The sequence below is a fragment of the Zingiber officinale genome, chromosome 7A (genome assembly GCF_018446385.1).
Source record: "Zingiber officinale cultivar Zhangliang chromosome 7A, Zo_v1.1, whole genome shotgun sequence".
NCBI classification, from domain to species: Eukaryota; Viridiplantae; Streptophyta; class Magnoliopsida; order Zingiberales; family Zingiberaceae; genus Zingiber; species Zingiber officinale.
The window spans coordinates 52,788,146-52,797,129 of NC_055998.1; positions in this window are offsets into that span (position 1 = coordinate 52,788,146).

An 8,984-nucleotide genomic window follows, 5' to 3' on the forward strand; every position below is an offset into this window, starting at 1 on the left:
ACAAATAATTTTTAAAATTAATTTCAATGGATTTTACAAATAATTTTGAAATTAATTTTCAAAGGATTTTTCAAAGGATTTTTAAAGTAATTTTGAAATTAATTTTCAAAGGATTTTTAAAATGATTTTTTAAAATGATTTTCAAATAGTTTTTCAAAGGATTTTTAAAATGATTTTCAAATAGTTTTTCGAAGGATTTTTACAATAATTATTAAAATGGTTTTCAAATAGTTTTTCGAAGGATTTTTAAAATAATTTTCAAACAGTTTTTCAAAGGATTTTTTAAAATAATTTTTAAATAGTTTTTCAAAGGATTTTTTTTAAAATGCTTTTTAAATATTTTCAAATAGTTTTTCAAAGGATTTTTAAAAATGATTTTCTAAATATTTTATCGAAGGATTTTTTTTAATATTTTCTAAATATTTTCAAATAGTTTTACAAAGAATTTTTTAAAATGATTTTCAAATTGTTTTTCAAAGGATTTTTAAAATGATTTTTAAAATGATTTTCAAATAGTTTTTCAAAGGATTTTTTAAAATGATTTTAAAATAGTTTTTCAAAGGATTTTTTAAAATTATTTTTTAAATATTTTTCAAATAGTTTTTCTAAGGATTTTTTAAAATGATTTTTAAAATGATTTTCAAATAGTTTTTCAAAGGATTCTTTAAAATGATTTTTTAAATATTTTTCAAATATTTAATTCATTTTTAAATAAGTTTTTAAAATATTTTTCAAATAATTAATTCATTTGATTTAAATTGAATTTATTTAAGACTAAGTTTAACTTAGGTCTATCTCACCCGATTCTAAGTTATCAATCAGGTAATCTTGTATAATTTTGTGAGATGGTTATTTGTAATTTAGGTCATTTATAAAGATTAATTTACATTTGAGTTAAAATTAGGTTTTTCAATTAGTCAATTAAATATATATTTCAATGATTGATTCCCAGGTCAGGGCGAGGCTCTAGGCCTTCTTGGGTATGGGATCATCCACCCCTTCCTAGACAGAATCGCTCAAAGAAATATATATTCAATTTTCTTTTTGAAACTCCTAAATTTAACTAGCAAATGTAAATTACGCCTAGATCCTTACGCTATTCTACTCTAAGCATGTATATTGCAAGGAAAAATAAATAAACAAGCATCAATCAATTCTATTTATTGGTAAAGATGGTCTTTCTATAGGCTCCCCCTGGATCATAGCCTCGATATGGTCTATCAAGGTAATAGATCTGATCTTTGGGTATCTAAGAGTATCCAGGTTCAACTTGATTAACCAAGTTTGACTTGGGGACCCATGCTTGAGTTATGTATCTATTATTTCTATTTACCAATGACAAATATGATTTAAACTTTGTTTTGGTCTTAAATCCAAGTCCGGATTTGTTGTAAACGGCTCGCTGTTTCCCAAGAATCAGATCCAGATTCTTAGAACCCAAGGTGAACCGTTCCAACGTGTCCTTGAGTTCTTTAATTTGAGTTTTCAAATTGGAATTTTCTTTCTCAGGTTGTTGGACTTGAGTTGACCTTCCAATTTGAACTGACTCAGTTAAAGAACTCGAGTAAGTCGCTCCCTTAAGGGCTATTACCTCCTTTTGGAGCGACTTAACCCGGATGTTGGATTTAGCCAACTTTTTGAGCAAGTACGGAATTAAATTTTGTAAGTCATCTAATTGAGTTTCGGCAAGTAAGGCACTTACAGTGGGGTTTGGTCCTTCGGAAGTGGATGCGTATCGGTGGCTTTGCTCGGACTCAGTTTCCGACTCGCTCTCGGTTTCGGACTTGAATTCGGACTCGGTTTCGTCAATATTTACTTGTACTGGCAATGCGAGGAAGCTTGTCGGTTCTTCTTTGTCGGACTCGGATTCATCTGAGGACTCGGACCAAGTTGCTTTTAATGCCTTCCTTCTTTTCTTCTTGTTTGGACAATCTGGCTTGTAGTGCCCCTTCTGGTTACAGTCGTAGCAGGTCACTTCGAATTTGTCCTTTGAGCTTGGTTGGGCTTCTTTGGACTGGATGGCCTTTCTGATCTCCTTTTTGTTAAAGCCCTTCTTTTTGCACAGTTTCTTTACCAGGTTGACTATTTCGGTTGTAAGCTCGTCGTCGTCGTCCGAATCTGGTTCTTCTTCTGACTCTGGTTCGGTTCTGTGTTTTATCTTTGATTCGCGCATTCTCCCTGTTCCTGCAACCAAAGCCAACCCTTTCTACGTCGGGCGTGCATTAATCTGTTCATGAAGTTCAGATTCTGCAAAAAGTTCATCTAGCTTAATGGTAGATAGGTCCTTAGAAACCTTGTAGGCATCTACCATGGATGCCCACAAGGTGTTCCTCGGAAAGGTATTTAAAGAGTACCTTATGATGTCCCGGTTATCTACCTTCTGTCCAATTGTATGAAGTCCGTTGAGCATATCTTGAATCCGGGCGTGGAGTTGGGCAGCTGTCTCACCTTCCTGCAGTTTGATATTAAATAATTTATTGAAGATCGGGTCTCTTTTACTTACTTTGGTGTCGGACATTCTTTCGTGAAGTTCAATGAGATTCTCCCACAGCTCCTTGGCACTGTTGAAGGGGCCGACGCGGTTAAGTTCTTCTTTTGATAGGCCACACTGGAGGGTGTAGGTCGCCTTGGCATTAGCTTCCACCTTCTTAATCAGAGATGCGTCCCAGTCCTCGTACGGTAGTGGCTTGCCGGTGCTGTCAGTTGGTAGTTGGAGTATGGTTTTGACGATCATCCAGACTTCGAAATGAGTCTGGATATATGCATCCATCCGACCATTCCAGTACCCGAAGTCGTCTCCAGTGAATAGCGGGGGGCGGGCTGTACTGTAGCCTTCTTGAAGGGCCATTTTAGATCAACTCTAAAGAAAATAAATGACAAGAAATTTCCAGGACTTGGTCCTGGATTAGTAGTGCTGGAAGTATTAAAATGAAAATGGACTCGAGTGGTGTTGTACCAACTTCGAGCAAAAATCGATTCGAGAAAAAGAATTAGAATATAGCTATAAGGTAAAATTCTAATTGACTCCGAAAAATCTGAAAATACCACGAAAAAATTGTTTAGAATGGTGGTTGCACCGATTCAAAATGACCCCGCTCTGATACCAATTGTTGGATCGAAAGGGCTAGAGGGGGGGGGGTGAATAGCGCTCGCGAGTATTTCACGTTTTTCGGAAATCGTTCGAGTAATTTAAATGCAGCGGAAAGTAAATGCAAACACATAGAAGACACAGTAGAATTACTTCGTTCGGAGCCTAGCTCGACTCCTACTCGAAGGCCCGCGGTCCTTGACTGCTTTCGGTGGGCAACAACTATAGGTTTGTTCAATGATTACAATTTGAAGTACAATAATTAATAACAATAAAATATACCGATGACAATGGAAAGATGGAAGAACTGAGCTTCGGGTCGTCGAGATGATATTGCAGCACTTCGAGATCGACTTGTTAGCAACAGGAAGTAGAAAGTTTGCTTCTGTGATTGATTATCGAAGCTTCACCCCAAGGCTCCCTTTTATAGCTCTGTAGACGCTGATCCAGATCCTGAAGTCTCGGGATCAGTTTTGACCCGAAGCGGATCGGTCGACCGATCAGATGATCTCCACCGCATCTGATCCATCGATCTGTCGCTCCGCTTCGATCTGGTCAAACTCTATCCCTGGGTTCGGTCGACCGATCCCAGGGTCCGGTCGACTGATCAGTCTCCTCTGACCCGCACACCTCGGCTTGATCCAATCGACACCTATCCCAGGATCGGACGACTGATCCCGAGGTCCGGTCGACCGATTCTAGTCACTTCTAACTCTACATAAAAATGTTAGTTACCTGCAAAACAGAGTTAGAACACAAAAGATAATATATAGAAATAAATTTGATAGTCACCAGACTGTCCGGGTCTGACTTCGAGTTTCCGACCAGAAACCCTAGGTCGACCCGAGGCCTACTGTTCCCTCTACGGGGAACGCGTCCTCACCTACTCCACTCAGGATATTTACCTGATGCCAGTCCGGTCCTCCAGACCGACTGGACTTTTGCTCAGCGTCTGATGCTTCCGATCTTCATGCTGGATGTCCGGTCCTCGACCCATCCAAACTTCTACCCGGTTCGCGACACTAGGATTTTAACCTAGGGTTACCACCCCCTAGGATTTTTTCCCGAAGCGCCGACCCGCCAAGACTTCCCGCATAGGGTTACCACCTCCTAGGGTTTTTCCTTGCTTAACCGCAGCTACGACTTTTCTCCACCTAGGGTTACCACCCCCTAGGGTTTTCACCTGCCTAACCACAGTTAGGGCTTTCCTGAAACACTCAATCATACACATTAGATAACAATTAAACTTAACTTTGAATCTCTTTGCCATTATCAAAACTAAGGTTCGATCGTCGGATGCATCCCGCACCAACACGAAGCGTGTACGTGCTTTATTTTGGTTTTTATGAAAAACTACGGATCTGTAAGTTTCTGTATATTTACTGGTTTATGTATTTTATGGGTATTTTTCTTATAGAAGTGAAGCAACAAGTGTTTGGTCACTTGTAGGTTTCGACTACCGAGAAACACCTTCCGAAACGGCAAGGTCTCGCCCAAAATGTTTGTGGACAGCAACTTAGGGCACTGTAAGATTATCATGGGACACTCGTGAGACTCATTTCATGAGAAGGCGTGCTGCCCCTAACCCCGCAAGGGGCATTATCTCGCGATCGCCCCCGAAAACCGTTAAACGGGACCGCCTGGAAGTTGTAACTCATAAAATTATAAAAATAGTTGAAAAAATTATAGAAATTTATGAAAATTACATAATTTAGAATTATGTATAATTTTTTGATGGTCATGTCCCAAATACCCAATAAGATTGGACAAAATGTGTTGTAATTCATATTATGGCCTGCGCACCATTTTGTGTGATGTGCGTGTTGTATTTGCTATGCGACCTGCGCGTCGTGCCTTTCTCTATTTTAATATCCCTATTGAAAATAGTTTTAGACTCGAATGTAACTCGAGTTTCAAATTTGTAATGTACAAAATTGGAGCGGTGGAAGGTCCACTCGATGAGGAGTTACGAGGAGGGTGCGAGCAACACATGGCAGTCAAAGGGAGGAGCTTGGAGAAGCTGTTGATGTAATGCCCCGCCCTCCTGCTAAGGCGACGAGGGTTACTTGCGACACATACATACTTAACACAGCGGAAGTCTTACTTAGAAATTTTAAAAAAAATATTTTCTTACTTAAAAATTCACCATAGATATAAAAGAACCACATAGCATACCTATCATATTTTTGAGTCTTAAATACCCAAACACATACTTAAGGTCATGGAGTCTTAAGGTAAAAACATCAACATGGTAAATTTCTTATTAAATAAAAGCAGGTCATTTCTTTTAGCCAGCCCACTACCGCACACATCCTTCTAGCCCCTCCTGCTGCTCCCCTAGTCCATCCATTTCTTGCCTTTATCTGTGGTACAAGAAAGTAAGCTGTGAGCACTCATGGCTCAGTAAGTTCCTTTCCTACTCACAAAAACCGTAAAGCATATTAAAAACACAAGTCATAAGGCATAAAGACAAATGTATCATGTCAAGAGCATATCATGGCATATCATAACATAACATAAAGTATCATGGCATAATCATAAAGTATAAGCATGGTAAATTCCTAAACATATATCATGCAACATATGCAACATGTCTTTTGAAAACTTATACAATACATACTTAAACATAATCTCAACATGATTGGGGCCCCGGCTTGTACCACATACATAAATGTGCGCGTCCTATGTAGGTCCAAGGTAGCAAGTCTTGAACCCTACAAGGCATACATACTAGGCCCGTTTCTTAGTCCATCGACCTAGGGGCACTTAGGAGACCATCCCTAACGAGGCCCGTTTCTTAGTCCATCGACCCCGGGGTGCTTATGGAGCCCACCCTTGGTACATGCCATACATAAAGTAAAGTAGCATGTCATACATATCATAGTTCTTATTCTTACATGCATATCATGTTTCTTGATATATCATAAAACATTCATTTTTTTTGGGCACACAGCACATGCATGAATCATAGCATACATCATGAACATATCACTTAGCATATCATAAGCATGCATATTTGGGCACACAGCACATGCATGAATCATAAGCTTGCATAATGAACATATCATTTTTATCATATCCTAAAGCATGCATGATTGAGCACATAGCACATACATGGATCATAAGCATACATAAGAGCATATCACTTATCCTAAAAGACATAATCATTCATGGAATCATTAAATAACATCTCTTGATTCATTCATAACATGTGAGGTACATCTAGGTCACTAAACCCATATGGCCGAAAGTCGTGAATAGAGGCATGATATCTAAACAACATACAAATACAAAAATCTCATGATATCTTCACATACTAGCATAATAAAGGTCATAAGCATGTTAACCTAAATTTTTAAGCCCTCCTAGGTTTCAAATTTTTCATGGCCGAAACCTTTCATGTAGAGCAAACAAGTTCTAAATAACATGCAAACATGTAAACCCTAAGCTCATATCATATCATATTTCATAAGGAACCACTTAAGCATATTTAGTTTGGGTTCTAGGTTCCTTAAGCTCCCAAACTTATCATGGCCAAACCCTAACATGTCTCCTTCTAGGTTACAAGTAGCATGGAAGTATTGAACCTTAAGCCAATATCTTATACATTTTCATGAGAAACAACATAAGCATATTTGTTTTAAATTCCAAACTTCCTAGACCCCTTAACTCAAGGTGGCCGAAACCTATAACTCATGGAATTAGGTTTTTAGTGGCATAAGAGCATGGTAACCACAACTACATTTCATAGCATATATCACAAGACATCATAAGCATATATAAGTTGGGTTCTAAGTTTTCTCTAGGCTTTTAAACTTGTAATGGCCGAAACATATAAATCATGGAACTAGATTTTTAGTGACATAAGAGCATAGGAATCACAACTACATTTCATGGTACTTATCACAAAAACATCATGAACAAATGTAAGTTGGTTTCAAAATTTCTCTAGGCCTTTGCACTAGTATTGGCCGAACCCTAACAAGCATGAACTACATTTCTAGTGGCATAAGAGCATGGAACCACAACTACATTTCATAGTACTTATCACAAGGAGCATCATGAACATATATAAGTTGGGTTCTAAGTTTTCCTAGTCCTTTAATCCAAAGGTGGCCGAAAGTTACATGTACTCAAAATTCTATGTAACAAGCAACCATAAAAACATCCACTAGTTCCATATTATTTTATCAAGAAAGTCATGAGCTTCCTAGCCTTGGTTTAAACTTTCCTAGACTTCAAATCTCATCATAACCGAACCTTTATAAGCATGAAATAAGATTTATAACTAACATACAATCATGGCATAAAACTTCATACCTTGTCTTAGGAACAATCTTAGCATGCTTAGCCCTAGATTTAAAACTCTCTTAAGCCTTTACTTCTTACATGGCCGAATACTCATGGGCATGAAAATGGAGTTTCAACAATATACAAGTAGGAGAAAAAGTTAACAACATCATTATCATAGGGTACATAACTCAAGAATAAGGAAACATGCTTAGTTTGAGTCTTAAACTTACCTAGTCTTCTTGTTCATGCTTGGCCGAGAGTTTAAAGCTTATGGATCTAAGTTTTCATCATTTATTCTAGCATGGAAACCTTAGATTAACTTTTACATAAAATACATATCACAAGAAAGATAGTAAGCATATCTAATTACAACTTTCTTAAACTCTTCTTCTTCTTTTGGCCGAATTTTCTTAAGGCAAGTCCTAGGTTTTTAAGCGATCTAACTCCATGAAAAACCATACAAACTATTGTACCACAGGTGAGGGGAAGCTTACCTAGTAATCACTTGTTAATCTTTAAAGAAATGGTACCCTTGGTGAAGAGGAAGTAGGGGGCTTCTTCTTCTAGCACTCCTTTTGATTTTCTCTTGCTTGGAAGGGTACACCTTGAAGGTTCCTTCTTGTAGTTTAGTTTTCTCTTAGGGAGAAACCTAAACTTGGCTTGTGGAGATGAGGGAGGAGGCTTAGAGTCTCGGCAAGGGTGAGGGAGAAGGAAAAAAAATGAAAACCTTTAGTTCCTTTCCTTTTATGCTAAGTAGGTGGAAGTTACCAAAATGAACTTTGCTTCCTTTCCTCCTTATCTCATGCATGTATTTTCTTAATGAGAATATGTCCTCATTCCCTTCCCTAAATTCTTCTCTTTATTATCCTCTTAAACCCCACGAAAATAGAGAAGGAAAGGGTGAAGGACAACTTGTCTTTTGCTACTCTTTTTCCTTAACCAAGATATAAACAAGAGAAAGAAGCCACTTGATTTTCCCTTTGTTCCTTCACTAAATTTTAGCTTTACTTTTAACTACAATTCCCATCATTTCCCATTCACATATTATTCATTATCCTAGTGGTTATCATACATAATTTTATTTCTATCCTTTGTGAGAGGTTCAAGGTTCAAACCTTCACCTCTTCTTTTATTTCTCTTGTTTCTTTTTTTTTTCTTTTTGATTCTTCAAATTTTTAGGCTCTAAAGCAAATAACACCCATATACTTATCTCACAATTTTGTGGGTGTTACAGTACCCCATACCTCATAGAAAGTTCATCCTCGAACTTAAAATAGCTCCGGATACTTTTGTTTCATATCATCTTCTCGTTCCCACGTGGCTTCTTCGTGTTGTTGATTTTGCCATAGGACCTTTACTAAGGGTACTTCTTTGTTCCTTAGTCTTTTGACGTCTCAATCCAATATCTGAATTGGTCAGCTCTCGTAGGTTAGGTCCTCTTGCACTTGTACTGTCTGTGGTTCGATCACTTTGCCCGTGTTCGGAATACATTTCTTCAGCATCGAAACGTGGAACACGTTATGAATGACGGACATCTCTTGAGGCAACTCTATTTCATATGCTACCTTGCCGATTCTTTTCAGAACTTGGTATGGTCCCACAT